Source organism: Notothenia rossii (assembly GCF_949606895.1).
Source record: "Notothenia rossii genome assembly, chromosome: 6".
Lineage (NCBI taxonomy): Eukaryota > Metazoa > Chordata > Actinopteri > Perciformes > Nototheniidae > Notothenia > Notothenia rossii.
Window position 1 is genome coordinate 56,413,799 of NC_136909.1, and position 14,354 is coordinate 56,428,152.

The following is a 14,354-nucleotide window of genomic DNA, read 5'->3' on the forward strand; positions in this document are numbered from 1 at the left end:
TAATTACTGTTTGGTATGTTTTCCATCTACTACTTCTCCCATTCACAAATCCAAAATTAAATCTAAAAATCTAAAATTCTATTTATAGGTAACAAATATATTCAATTTCAGAGCAGAAGAAATAGCCTTCAAGGGTCAAACGTACTGTACATCATTCAGCAGTGCACAGTGAAGTGTGTGTGTGTGTGTGTGTGTGTGTGTGTGTGTGTGTGTGTGTGTGTGTGTGTGTGTGTGTGTGTGTGTGTGTGTGTGTGTGTGTGTGTGTGTGTGTGTGTGTGTGTGTGTGTGTGTGTGTGTGTGTGTGTGTGTGTGTGTGTGTGTGTGTGTGTGTGTGTGTGTGTACGAGTCTCTTTAATCAACTCCTCCCAGCTCTGTTCAGACCTGGAAAAAAGTGGAAAAAAAACAAAACATGTACAAACCACAGACTGTCATGGCGAATACAATCGCTGCATTAATTCTGTCTTTAGGACGTTGTTGTGAGTGTGGACGGAGCAGATACAGGTGAGTTTAGCCTGATTGATCCATTCAGAAAACACGCATTTTAAAAGGTTTTTCACTTGCCGTCTTGTCTGTAGACTTGTCAAAGCATTAATTCATGTTTTTTTCTAACCGGTATCAGTATGTAGTTACTTCAGCATCATTTTGAAACGTGTATTCCAATTAAATCACTGTAAAATAGGTTAATTTTGTTGTAGTTGGTTTCCACCACAGTATTTACATGGAAATAAGCCCCGCCCCCTCTCCAGCGCGTCCTGTTTGAAAGACAGGAGTAAACACAGCTGACAGCCGCGGTGAAACTCAAGCGGTTGAGCGATGAGAATATTCGCATCGCGTCCGTTGTGAACGCAGCATAATGCAGTTCAGAAAACACCGTTCTGTCGCTTTTAAAGCAACTTTGAGATTTTAACAGTATCAGGGGCACACAGGCCATGGTGGCCGTAGGACGTACAATTATTTGTGGGGCATAACGACCAGACCGAGGGGCTATGGCCGTCATGGCCGCCGTGAAAATCCTACCCTGCTCGTTGGACTCTTTTAGCGGAGAAAATGTCACGCGCTGGGGGGTGATAGTGGAGCCTCGCAGCGCGGCGAAACTGTGGCGCGCTTACGGCCCGTTCACACAGCGGCGTGCGTTGTCGCTTGCTGGCGGGCATGTCTGAAACTAGACCAACAACCAATAACCTGAATCTCCCGCCCCGGACGCACAAGCAGCGGTTTGATTGGCTAGAGCTTGTACTGGCATATGATTCGATTGGCTGACGCTTCCGTCGAAGCTTCAAAAGTTGAACATTGCTCTACTTTTGCAGCGAGCAACGCGCAACGCAGTTCGGGGAAGCCTGACGTGGAAGCGAAGCACTGTCAGCTCCTCACAGCAGCGAGCATACCAATCAGAGCACACTGGGCTCACATGGGGGGGGGGGGGGGGCAGGAGCTCCAACAAGGCGTTTAGGACAGAGAGAGAAATTCAGTGAATACACATACTATACAGAGATGCTGTATGAGAAAAAACCAATGTGAGTTTGGAAAATTGCACAATGTAAATCTATTCTAGTAGACCTCAACAATGGAATTATGATCAGTAGAAATGGCCATGACATGGGACCTTTAACACTTCACCCTGTTAAAGGTTTGTCAACAAATCTGTGTCCTTCCCCGGCTGACACACACATTTGCAAGTCTTGGACATGTTGACTGCAGGGAGTGGGATGAAACGGGAAAGTGCTCTAACCCCTGAGCCCAAACCTCCATGTCGGCTCTTATCGGGATAGCTAGCCCCCTGCCTGCTGGCTATGTGATCCTATACAAGCTTTACGTTAAGCTAAATGCTAAAGTCCACATGCTAACAAAATGTTAGTTGTATGACATGTATCTTGGTTTAGCAGGTTAGCATGCTCACATGTGTGAACACACGCTCCTGTAAACTGCATGCGTTGTAACAGCTGAACCTATTTGCAGAATGCACTAACCCACCTGACCTACAGGGTCCTAAACAGCTGGATCTGTGCATCACAGAGGGACTCAAGCCCTCCCTTTTCTACCATATGATAGCGTATAGCCTAGCCAGTGGCGTTTTTATATGTACAAAAGTGGTGGGGCACAAAAAACATAGATGTCTATATAAGCTTCTGCAGTGAGGTTCATGGCTGGTGAGGCACTGGCACTGACTCTTCAGGTTTACAAATATTATATTTTGAAGCTTTTTTTGTCTGATGCTTCGATTAATTTTAAACAGACAGTTCAACAAAAGGATACCCAAAACATTTAATTTGATCATTTAAATATTGAATTGTTCTCTCTTAGTAAGATCCCATTTTCAATAAAGTTGCGGTCTTACCTTGACTTGAAGATGAAGTCCATTTGCCTATCCTTCTGGACTAAAATCTCAATTACTTTTTTGAAAAAGTCCTCCTTATCTTCTTGTAGTTTCAAAAGTCTATCATAAATCTAATCGATAGATTTATGATTCGAAAATTATAAAAGTAGGGTAGACATGTGGATATTATCCGCCTGAATAAAACGTGCATTTATCTAACATGTACGTTTCCCACAGATCTTATTTGGAGCTATTTTCTAAAATCGTATGGAGAAATCTCATTGCTTTTTTGTCGAGGGAAGCCATGCGCAACTTACTTCCGGGTTTTAGGACGCGTCACTGCACCTCTCTCCTCTCCTCTTCACACACACCACACTTTTCGCGGCACACGTACTTACAGCCAATCAGCTCTGAATTATGTGAGATGACGTATGGTGGGGATGGCAGCTCAGTGCCCCTATGGTCATTATTTTTTTGCCACGCACAATAAATAGGAAAATACTCTGAGCATGCGCGGTGTAGTTTTTACATTCAGTTAGACAGTGAGAGGGAGGGGCATGTTCGGGTTTTGTCCCACATTGCTCTAAACAGCTCAATAGGCACACACTGTAGACAATAATTAGAAGAACACAGACTAAAAAACCAATGTACAGACGAATCAGATGATTAAACATGATCTTGAAATATATATATATTTATTTTTTTGCATTTTTTTGTAATCATTATTTTTAATACTTTCTGCTGACACTAGGTGGGGTTGTGCCCCACCTTCCCCTAATGACCAGTCGCCACTGAGCCTATAGCGTGTCGCTGCGTTGCACAAGTGCAGTGCATGGCTCTAGATTATTGCTCTAGCTAGTAGTGTTGTAGTCGAAACCACCTTATCCGAGACCAGTGGTGTAGTGGGCGTTGGACGCGGGGGTGCGCCGTACCCCCACTTATTTGGAGCATGATCTTTTTTTTAATATTCTAATAAATATAAAATCATTGCCAGAGTTATCAGTTGCAAGTGTGTATTTGATGTAATAATGACACACACATAATACATTTCACAGTAATTATAATAAAAAATAAAAACGATTTCCTTAAAAAATGATGATTCCTCATCACGCTCGTGACCCCGCGGCGAGCTGGGGGTGTGTCAGTGATTTGGCGGCAGCTCTTTCCCTCAAGAACGCTAACGAGAAAGCTCTACAATGGCAAGCAAACATTCTATAATTGACTTATTTTCTAAAAATAATATCATTCATAAAAAGAAAGAGGCTAGCAGCACCGAAGCTACAAGTGAAGCTGCTACTAGTACATCATCAGAAGAGCCGCCTAAAGATGTGGATAATGCTAGCACTAACATCAACGTTAGCTATGCTAGCAACGTTCCCCTGGCCAGCTCAAGCTCACCTTTCCCAGAGGTATGGACGGAGGAGATGTGGCGGAGGAAACAAGAGGCATACCCGTGGATAGACTGCAAAGCTGGGAAAATGGGCTGCAAAGTTTGTTCATCCATTTCGGATGTATCAGTCTTCAAAACGCAAGGTGTGTGTGTGTGAAAAAATCGGCGCTGTCTGCTTATTTGCAATGTGGCTAGGCCTAATCATAATAATTTCAGGTCCAGATTCAATGTTGTATGCATAAGTAGGCTATATTTTTCGTTTCGTTTATTTAATAAGTTAATTTCAGGACAACTTTGGGAATTATTTTTGTTTGTTATGAGTTTTAAATAGATTTTGAAAGTGGAGATAGAGAGAGAGAGAGAGAGAGAGAAGCAGCGCTGTCTGCTTAGTTGCAATACTGTAGCTTATGCAATTTAGGCCTATAAATTGTTTATGTAATTTATATGCCAGTGTGTCCATGGTTTTGAGTCTGTGTGTGTGTTGAGCGCAGCGCCGTCTGCTTTTTTCAGTACAGTAACTAAAGTAGGACTAAGCATACCGGTAGTTTCTGTGGACCTGTCTGCCCGTTTTGTGAGTGCACTGCGCGCGTGCGCACTTGTGTGGCATTGTTTGGGATGACCTAATTAAAATAGCATCCCCCCAGTAAAAAAATCCCCACTACACCACTGTCCGAGACCAAGACATGCCCAAGACCGGAGAGTAGCAAGACCAAGACAAGACCAAGACTTTAAGAGGTCGAGACCGACTCAAGACCGGAACCAGACTACTGTGAATCCAACACTACATGATACACTTAAGATTCCATGTGTAAGATACCATAGTCAATTTGATCTTAAAGTTCCACATCATCAAGACACATATACGTAAGATATAAATTCATATTTATTCAAAAAGTTATCCTTTTCATATAAAAACAGTCACATAGTAAGAACAACAGATCAGTGCCATGTTTACAAACATTGCAGCACATGAGGGCAAAGATTCAGAGTCACATGAAGTCACGTTATTGGTTTGATTTGGTAAACAGGGCGTTTTATATCCAATCACATCCCCAGCAACAGCCGTGGTCTCGACCATGGATGTATAATAAGAACGGTCTCGACCGGTAACATCTCGAGACCTATAGGTCCGAGACCGAGACAAGACCGAGACCAAATGCAGTCGATTCAGAGAGACAAGGCCGTTAAAAAGTGGTCTCGAGTACTGCAACACTACTAGCTAGCGGTTCTCAAACTTTTTTCAATAATGTACCCCCTTTGAAAAAAAATGTCAGCCAAGTACCCCCTGATCAGCGCAAAAACATTTTGTTAAGGAAAAAACGCCTATATAAAGTACAGTACAGCGCTGCACCATCAGTGTCTGATTTATTAAAACAGCAACATTGTAACTGAGAAACACTTAAATGCTACATTTCGAATATTTACAATCCATCACTAAATTCATGGCAAACCAATTTTAACATGATGCAATAACGCTAAGGCGACATTAGTTGCATTGAACTGATCTTTTTAATAAATTGTACTTACAATGTAGTTAGAAACATGTGCTTGTGCTTCACTGAGGACCTTTGTCATGCTGACAGGGAGGCAACCTGCAGTTATTACACTTCGCGTTTTGAAATATGTGTAACTCTGTTCATATAAAACTCACACTGCTCAAACTTCCTTACTTTTCCGAAAATTGGAATATTTATTTATTTTGGGGCGTGGGGAATGAAGAGAAAAATATATATGAGCATTTTATGAGCATAGGATTTTGACCCCTCATATAAACATATGCATAATGCTGCGCTATACTTTGTGGCCACACGCCGTTGCCAAGCAACGCTTATTGTTTAGGTGTCCTTTGATAAGCAGGCAGTCATATCATTAGCTAGAACTAGCTAGATCTGATAGATTTTGACATAAACGCGAGTGAAGTGTAACCGGACGCGAGAGAGGGATCAGAGATCAGATCAGCTGCTGCTGACGGAGAACACGCAGCTCTGCATGATCACAGCTCCGCCGCTGTGACGGACCGTTGAGTGGAGCAAAATTAATACACTACGAGTTAGACCTAACACACTTAGTTAGTTTATTATGGGCTCAGAACAGTCTCATAATACACACATGCACACAGAAGGATTCACACTTGTATTTCATGATCCGCAAAAGGATTCACACTTGTATTTCCGCATCGACACTTGTGTTCTTCAATGCACACACAAATGTGTTGCGTTTCATATACATGTAAATAAAATCCAAACACAGAACAAAGTTTTACATATGTATTTTTGATCCACACATATTTGTTTTCCGTTTAAATCCCCTGAACCTGCAAACACAAACCGCTTTCTGTGCATGGATCGCTGTGCATTCGTGTGTGGGTTCTTTGAGACTCCCCTGACGGTCAGCCGATTCTGTAATTTCTCTCATCTATAGCCAATCAGATGTCTCCTCAATTCTAAGCCAATCACATGAGCGCGCCCCCACGAGGGTAGATTTCTTGCGTTCATGACGTAGCGCTTCATGTACGCATTTTGCGCAGTCCAGAGCTGACAGGTCCATGGAGCCTGCCTGCAGGCGCTAATCTCAGGACACCTCCACTCTCAGTACATTGCCACTTACTGAACAGGAAATGCACAGTGCTAGACAGTGAACTGTCAACGGGGGGGAGCCCGGCCTCGCCGGTCATTATCGGCCGATATTCACTCTAAATAGTTTGATCGGTGCTCTCTATAAAGGCCGATCAGGAGAGCTGGATCCGATCGATATGGACATAAACGCGAGTGAAGTGTAACCGGACGCGAGAGAGAGATCAGATCAGCTGCTGAGTCTGACGGAGACACGCAGCTCTACATGATCACCTGATGCTCCACCCTCTGTTTAGCGAGCTGATCGGACTGCGCAAAATGCGTATATGAAGTGTCATGAACGCAAGAAATCATACCCTCGTGGGGGCGCGCTCATGTGATTGGCTTAGACTGGAGGAGACATCTGATTGGCTATAGATGAGAGAAATTACTAGTACAAATCGGGTGACCGTCAGGGGAGTCTCAAAAAACCCACACACGAATGCACAGCGGTTGCAGGTTCAGGGGATTTAAATGGAAAACAAATATGTGTGGATCAAAAATACATATGTAAAACTTTTTTCTGTGTTTGGATTTAATTTACATGTATATGAAACGGAACACATTTGTGTGTGCATTGAAAAACACAAGTGTGGATCCGGAAATACAAGTGTGAATCCTTTTGCGGATCATGAAATACAAGTGTGAATCCTTCTGTGTGCATGTGTGTATTATGAGACTGTTCTGAGCCCATAGTTTATCTACTCTGGAACTAGCTATACTAGTTATAGTATCAAGTCACCTCTCAAGTCACCTCTCAAGTCACCTCTCGAGTTCCCTCTCAAGTCACCTCTCAAGTCTCCTCTCGAGTTCCCTCTCAAGTCACCTCTCAAGTCTCCTCTCGAGTTCCCTCTCAAGTCTCCTCTCGAGTTCCCTCTCAAGTCTCCTCTCGAGTTCCCTCTCAAGTCCCTACCCTATGTCCTGTGCCGTTGGAGGCCCCGACGACTACTGTTCTCCCGGGGGTCCTGCCAACCCTATGCCCTGCGCCGTTGGAGGCCCTGCCGACTACTCTTCTGCCGGGGGTCCTGCCAATCCTATGTTCTGTGCCGTTGGAGACCCCGCCGACTACTCTTCTGCCGGGGGTCCTGCCAATCCTATGTTCTGTGCCGTTGGAGGGCCCGCCGACTACTGTTCTGCCGGGGGTCCTGCCAACCCTATGCCCTGTGCCGTTGGAGGCCCCGCCGACTACTCTTCTGCCGGGGGTTCTGCCAATCCTATGTTCTGTGCCGTTGGAGACCCCGCCGACTACTCTTCTGCCGGGGGTCCTGCCAACCCTATGTCCTGTGCCGTTGGAGGCCCCGCCGACTACTCTTCTGCCGGGGGTCCTGCTGGCTCCATGTCCTGTTCCGTTGGGGGTCTCGCCGAGACCTGCTCCGCCAAGTTTCATGCCAACACCGTGTCCTGTCCTATTTCGGGTCCCATCGACACCAGCCCTTGCTCAGTTGTGGGTCCCACTGACACCAGCCCAGGTTCCGTCCAGGGTCTCGTCTACGCCTGACCCGCCAGGGGTTCCACCAGCTCCTGTCCGTCCTTGTGCCCGGCCTCCTGAGTTCCCAGCGGCTTTCGCCCTAGAGCCCGGTCTCCTGAGTTCCCCAGCCGAGGACTTCACCATGAACTCTGCCTTGACCCCGGACCGTCCGCCCGAGGACTCAACCATGAACTCTGCCTTGCCCCGGGACCGTCCGCCCGAGAGCTCCATCATGGACTCTGCCTTGCCCCTGGGACGTCCGCCCGAGACACCCATCATGGAATGTGCTTTGCCTCTGGGTTGTTGTCCCGGACCCCCTCCACCCATCCTTTTTGTATTTTTTTGTACGTCTGGAATCCGTCCCTTGAGTGGGGGGTTCTGTCACGATTCTTGTGTTGTGTCACGTTTTTAGTTTTGTGAGTCTGGTAGTGGGTGTTTTGCTTTTCTCCTTGTCAGGTTTTCCTCCCTGTGTATTGTCTGGTCTCTTTCCCTGTGTTTTTCTGTCTGTCGTTAGTTTCCCTGGTGTGTCTAATTTCCCGATTGTTTTCACCTGTCACCCCTTCTGTGTCTCCTGTGCTCATCAGCGTCAGCCCTGCCCCTGATTGTTCCCACCTGTGTCTTGTTACCCTGTGTTTACATTCCCCTGTCTCCCAGTGTTCAGTGTCAGTTCGTTTTGTGTCTTTTGCCATGGAAGGTCTTGTCTCTTGCCACAGTCAGGTCTATGCTCTCTTCGTGCTATTGTAAAGTTTTGTTCCTCACCAGGTGAGCGATTTTCATTTTGTTCTTATTTTTTTTTTTGTCATCTCAGCTAGAGATTAGAAAGTGACCATTTTTTGCTCATCTTGCTTTTTGATTTGGAAAATAAAGTATCTTACCAATACTTTACCTCTGTCTCCCGGGTCGTGCAATTGGGTCCTACCTCCTAAGTGCCTGAGTTCTTAACAACAGTTTAAAGTAAGAGGAAGTAAACTTCTTGTTTCTGGCTCAGGCAGGCAGTGAAAAGCTCTGTCACCCCCCCTCCCCCCCCTGTATGCCCCCTGCACAGCACACTGACACAGTTAAATACTAAAGGTGAACACAGTGGAGGATTCAGCAGCTTAAGAGCCTATAGAGCCGGTGAAGAACAAAACAGGGCTCGGAGTAGAGCGAATATTGTACTTTTTCTGGGTTCTTCACGACTTGTGCAATTGAAACTGAAAAAATACATATCAATCAATGAATAGTTATCCTACACGATTTTGACATGGGCGCTTCTTGTTGGTCAGATAAGAAAGATCCATTGGTGTTAATTTGGATAAACAATGTTGAAATAAACAATGGATAAACCATGTTAAAATGCCAACTCATTCCAGACATGTCTTTGTTTCAGTATAACTATCATTGTTTTGGTTACAAATATCCCTGGCATTTGTTCAAATGTCATTATGGTTTATTGAAGCCTTTCTGTCAACAGTAAAAATATTATTAAAAAACATATAATCTTACCTGCAGTCCTAACCATCATCATTTTGGAAAGAAAATGTCATGTTATGTGTCACAGCCTGAACAAAAGGCACTATGGGTCATAGAATGAGAAAGAAAGGAAGAGAGAAAGAAAAGAAAGCTGTCATAATGGGTCCTTAAGTGATGATGTAAAAAAGGTTTCATTATCCATAGTTTTTAAATGTTTTGGTTTTCAAAACTCGATTTGTGACATTGTAAGTAAACATTTTCTAGTTTCAATCAAGCAATCAGTAACTTTGCCCTGATGTTTAAGTGCAGCTGAACTGTGAGCCCAGTTTATACTTCACTGTATCCACATGGCCTTGGCGTACATTGATGTAAAGATTGTCTGAATCAGAAATGTCTTTTGCGTCATCAATGATAGATAGTGTTGCATAACTAATATCCACATCTATTAAGGCAAAGCCCTTCATTGTGGCAGCAGACCAACACAAAGGAGTCCATATAACATGGATATAACATGTGTTGGTCTGATGATGTGAATCTTCATAAGCAATGCATGGATTTTTTCTCGCCGGTCAAATGTCCGGACAGAATTTATTTTACCGGACAAATTTAAAACTTACCGGTCATGTTTCAATAATAATAATAAGAATTGTGTAGCAAAGTTTCCGTTTGCAGGTAATTACCGGACTAGGACCGGATATGCTGATGTTTAAAACTCAGTTAATGGGAGTCATTTTTATATTGCTTCAGTTTAAAATCGTAATAGATCGAAAAATTCAGATTCATTTTTCAATAAATGATTCCACAAACAACAAACAACATAATTATTACATTCAAAGAAACTACTTGTAGTAGATGAAGTACATTCTTCAAAAGTTTACATTAACTTTGAATAATAACACGGGAGAAAGGGATCCTCTCTTTTCCCCTCTCCCTCCCTCTCTCTCCTGACCCGTCAGTTTCTCATGCAGCGCGCTAAACAGTGGGCGGGGCTTCAGGTGATTATGCAGCAGCTGATCTGATCTCTCTCGCTTCCGGTTACACTTCACTCGCGTTTATGTCCATATCGATCAGATCCAGCTCTCCTGATCGGCCTTTATAGAGAGCACAGATCAAACTATTAAGGGTGAATATCGGCCGATAATGACCGTCGGCCAATCGATCGGAGCATCGGACATTTTGACCGGCAGGTTTTGAATTTACCGGTTTTTATTACATTTTACCAGCTAAAAACCGGTAATTACCGGCTAACGGAAACCCTGATGCAATGTACAATATACAGTAAATAAGATAAAGTCACTTAAATTGTATTTGTTACTTCCCACTCTGATTATAATGACATATATACAATGTGGTTATAAGCAGGGGTGCAGATAACTTTTTTGCCCTGGTTCTCAAAGGAGCACCTGGAGATGTTGCTTGGTGCTCATCCTTAAAATGAAATAAACCGTAACTTTTGAGGGGGTCTTGACTTTATTTGCCAGACACACGGCACTGAACACACATGCAGACGTGAACACAGAACACACATGCAGAGGTGAACACAAGACAACATTAGCACGACCAGTAATCCTACTTTCTCTCTGGTTGAGTCTGCGATTAGCTGCTTGCATCCACAAGTCAACAGCTCGTTTTGGGTCGAAAGTCTCTGTTGTCATCTTAGACAAGTGGATGTAATCAAATAAGTATGTGAACATTGTAGTGCCGGTAAGAAGGAGTCGGAGGCGGAGTATTTAAGATGTATTTCCACTCTTTATTTTCCATCAAGCAATAGTGATATCAGACATGTACTCAGTGATGAGAGTCAAGTTAGAGTGCGTTGCTAGCTCTAGCTTGGCAACCTATATCTCCGGTGTTACACTAAACAAGGTCCGTGTAGGAACTGTGACCCAAAAGTCAATTATGGTTACCTAGAGTCACCACAACATAACCAATAACCTACCACAGCCAATAACAAATGAATGTAACTTATTTTGTTCATTAATATCTTATTTTACCTTAACATATATTTATTTATGCATTTTTTTTGTATCTCTCCAGTTTTAAAGGATATTTTTGGTTACTGTCCTATAGTATACATTGAAATGATTTCAAGCCTGTTTATTCCAATAATTATAAAGGAGTGCCTTGGGAATATGTGTTTACATAAATTGTGACCAAACCGTTTGAACTTAGACTAAAGTTAACTATCTAAACACTCAGAGTCCTTACCTCACTGAGCTGTAGTTATCAGCCGCTCAGTCTGACTGGAGAGGACTCTCCCTCCACATTATTGTAGAAACACCTTCTTCTTATATCCGTTAGAGCAGCTAGCACCAGATTCTAATAACAACAGCGCCGGTACCGGTGCACCCTCCCTCTCTCCCTCGCACTTTGGCTGTGAGCTGCGGGCGCCAGATAAGCCAACATCCCCCATTTTCATCACTTACAGCGTCCATCGTACAGGGCAAATGAAACGTGTAACCGGGATGAAAAGGGTGTTGCATTTACTTAATTATGAATATTGTTACATCAAGACCGAAAATCAGGATGAGCCCCAACGGCCCAAAATTGTTTTTCCCTCCCAGAACTGTCAGCGCAGTGCCTCCACAGATCTGGCGCCCTAGACGAAAAGTTATAACGCCAGTGCTACGGGCCGGTGTGAGCATAGATATATATAAACACTGTGTTTATATATATCTATGGGTGTGAGTCATGGATGTATAATAAGAACTGGATACAGCGTGGGAGGCGGGGCCTCATTCATTCCTATGAGAGTTGCTCAATGGCGCATGATGACAAAATGGCCCAACTTTTGAGAGCATGCGCAACTTTAACCACGCCGCCCAAAAGGCTCGTTCACATCATGCACGTGAATTTGCGTACACGTAACAGCACCGCGCGTTCATGACAGTCACAGCATGGTACTGGATTTATATTAACGAGGCGGCAGTTAGCAGCTAGCGGCTAGCTAGTCAATTATGCTAAGTTACACATCAATCGTTATGTACTTTTATATTACGCTGACATCAGGATCTAGTGATATCCAAGCAACAGAGCTTCATTTAGCATGATACTCGTGTGGGTTGTACATGAAACCACTTGGTAATATATAAAAATGAATATGTTGAAGCCTGATGCTATGCTAAATGCTAATTTCGACCTGAAATGCTTATGTATTTTTAATTACATTTTCGTAAAGCTTTCACTTTTTCAGCGGAATAAATATTATAACTGGTTTTGTTCAGCATTGCCAGCTTCACTGTTGAGCGTGATGTTGTGCCCAGCATTCTCCTGTCCTGTGCTCTGAAATCAAAATGTGGATAAGAATAAAACAACACTAAAATAAACACTACAATACAACTTGTAAAACTTTTGAAAAAACACAAGGTTGTTCATTTGTGTGTATACATATACAACACAGGCAATATACATATATATATATATACAATTATAATTAATACAACTGTTAATTTGATTAGAGCTTTGACACATATCTTTATTGATATATGTATAAATATGACGACTTAATATATAGTCGGCCTAATAGCAAACAGCTACGTTCAACTCTTTTAATGGTATATTGCAAGTGCAATAAGAAGCTACAGGAACGTTAATCTACGTCGTTAATATTAACTTTATTTAATAGAACACTTACGGTACAAGGTTTACATCATACAGCCCATGTAGTATAATATTTTACAAATGATGAATTACATCAAACATGTGCAATATATCCATTATTACAGCTCCGTGGGATGGCAGTAAGGCGATATGGTCCGTTGCTATTGTGCATCCATGGTTAAAGACAAACTCATGTAGTACTGAACATGTCACATGAACGTGACGGGCGGCGCGGTCCCGTGGGTTAGATGCGCGTTCATAATGCCGAGGGAAATAATTCTCAGAATAACGTTATTAGCACATTTTTACAACTTGAGGAACGAATGTTTTTAATAAGGGCTATACCAACGTTCATACTGGGTAGTTTATTTATTTAAAAAAAAATATCCAACGAGTTACAAACCACTCTTTCCCAATGTAAGTCAATGGGAAAAAGTGTTTCCGAGACCAGCAACCAAACGGAAGTGTAGTACCGCCGTTTGGCCAGCACGAATATTCTCATCAGACTCCGGCGCACTTCCTGGGGGCTTGGTGTGAGTACCATATGTGTTCGGGGTACCATATGTGTCCGGGGGCCGTCTCTTACTAATTACGTCACGCATTGTACGCATTGTGATTGGCTGTACGGTAATTTACCCAGGGGTGCTCGGGGGCAAATCACATCTACAGATTATGAAGAATCAAATTGAAATATTCCTATACTCCTAGCGTGTGAAAATGTTCGTGAAAAACATGTCAAAAAAACATGAAAACGGAGCAATGGCTGTACGCCATTGGCTGTACGGCAACTCAAGAGGACCATCATACACGGTCAAATTCCGAACATTTAAACATAGCCTACACTTCATTCTTTACTTTGTCCGTTATTATACGTAGAAAATATTACTTTTTTCTCCGTCATGTTGTTTCCATAGCAACAACTTCAAACAGGAAGTTAACCTAAATTACATTTAAGACACTGCAACGTACGAAAGTAACAAAAACAATGTAAAATGTTTGTGAAAAACGTGTGCAAAACGGAGCAGTGGCTGCGATGCTAGCTTTGCGGCTAGCGGTTAGCATTTTCAATGGAAATATACATCGAAACATCATGTTTCAGTAAAAACAAGGCCCCACTGATCATCTACTCTGAGACGATTCCAGGGATGTCTGACTTGAGTTTCTAGCACCAGGGAAAGTGGACAAAAGTGCTCCAGATCAGCCTCTTAATTTAACCAGGGCCTAGTGCTTGGCTTTGGGCATGAACATTCAGGAAACTCCCCTGAGTATTTTATTACATATCTCAACTTTGGAGAGGAGTTGGGTGACAAACGACACATCAAATCACATCTCCACATCAAGCCGAAGCTAATTAGAATATTCTTGACTGCCTAGCCTGTGGGGAAATTGGTGTGCGTGACGTCGTGACGTCATTGGTAAGCGACGGACCCCGAACACATATGGTAACCGAACACATATGGTACAGACACCGGCCCTCAGTTAATATGCAACTCGCAAATATCTTTCTCTTTCTCTCTC

At 43.1% G+C, this 14,354-nt stretch overlaps 1 protein-coding gene across 8 annotated transcripts in view; it reads left to right on the plus strand.

The window, feature by feature from the left end:
- Positions 1 to 14,354, plus strand: part of rasgrp3 (RAS guanyl releasing protein 3 (calcium and DAG-regulated)) — a 144,204-nt gene that overhangs the window by 26,814 nt on the left and 103,036 nt on the right. The window contains exon 1 of one of the 8 annotated variants that reach the window (XM_079689270.1): positions 416 to 501. The exons of 6 other annotated variants lie outside the window; for them this stretch is intronic. The gene's annotated coding sequence lies outside the window, so the exon portion shown is untranslated. Of the gene's footprint in view, positions 1 to 415; positions 502 to 3,317; positions 3,848 to 14,354 lie in introns of those variants that run through there. One more of the 8 variants, XM_079689269.1, reaches the window with a different exon arrangement.